Raw genomic sequence first — 1,050 nt, forward strand, 5'->3', positions numbered from 1 at the left:
TGAAGCGGCGCCAGCGGCAGCAGCAGAGCGCGGACCGGGCGGCGCTGGCCATCGAGAAGCACCCCAACGTGGTAGGGACCCCCCCCCCCCCGCGACCCCCCCCCAGTGCACCCCGAGCTGCTGGGGGGGGGATCCCGTGTGTGCCCCCCCCCCGTGCCTCAGTTTCCCCATCTCACTCCCATCTCCATCTCCCCCCCCCCCCAGAGCCTGCGCTGGTTCCAGCCGGTGAGTGATGATGGGGGAGTGATGATGGGGGGGGGCTGACCCCCCCCCCCCTCCACTGACCCCCCCCCCCCCCCCCTCCAGGTCCCCGCCGGCAAAGCCTCGCCGAGCCCCCCCCAGCCTCTACAGCCCCAGCGAGGGGCCCGAGGGGGCGCCCCCCCCCCCCGCCGCCCCCCCCCCGCCGCCCCCCAACCCGTGGCCAATTCGGTGGGGGGGGGGGGCCGAGGGGGGGGCGGCGGCGGACCGGGGGGGCTCGAGACTCCCCCCACCCCCCCTCCCCCGCCGCCCCCCCCTCCGCCGCCGCCCCCCCCGCGCCGCCCCCCCCTCCCGCCAGCCCCCCCAGCCCCGCGCACAGCCCCTCGCTGGGGGGGGGGCTCCGGGGGAGGGGGGGGCAGCCCCGACGTGGGGGGGGGCGGCGCGGGGGGGGCTGCCGGCGCTGGAGGAGGTGAGCGAGGAGAGCGTGGAGGGGGGGGGGCGCCGAGCCCCGCGTCCCCCCCGCGCTGCTGCAGCTGCTGGAGGACTCCATCGAGTGCTGAGGGGGGGCCCCCGGAGCCCCCCCCCCTCCCCCGGGGCTGGGGGTCCTGCGGGTGCACCAATAAAGGCCCCCAGAGGCAGTGCGGAGTCTTACTGGGAGCACTGGGGGGCAGCTGGAGGGGGGGCACTGGGGGTACTGGGAGCACTGCGAAGGGCACTGGGTTCACTGGGGGCTGGGGGGGGGGCAGGAGGGGGAGCACTGGGGGTACTGAGAGCACTGCAAGGGCACTGGGGGCACTGGGAGCACTGGAAAGGGTACTGAGGGGCCGGGGGGGGCGGACTGGGGGTGCTGGG

The 1,050-nt window shown here is 78.4% G+C and overlaps 1 long non-coding RNA gene across 1 annotated transcript; it reads left to right on the forward strand.

The window, feature by feature from the left end:
• Nucleotides 1–387, forward strand: LOC308186940. The gene is made up of 3 exons (XR_013944397.1): nt 1–71; nt 205–225; nt 307–387. It is a non-coding gene; the product is annotated as an uncharacterized lncRNA (long non-coding RNA).
• Nucleotides 388–1,050: the final 663 nt, after the last annotated feature.

Source organism: Anser brachyrhynchus, assembly GCF_964034855.1.
Source record: "Anser brachyrhynchus genome assembly, contig: SCAFFOLD_663, whole genome shotgun sequence".
Taxonomy (NCBI): domain Eukaryota; kingdom Metazoa; phylum Chordata; class Aves; order Anseriformes; family Anatidae; genus Anser; species Anser brachyrhynchus.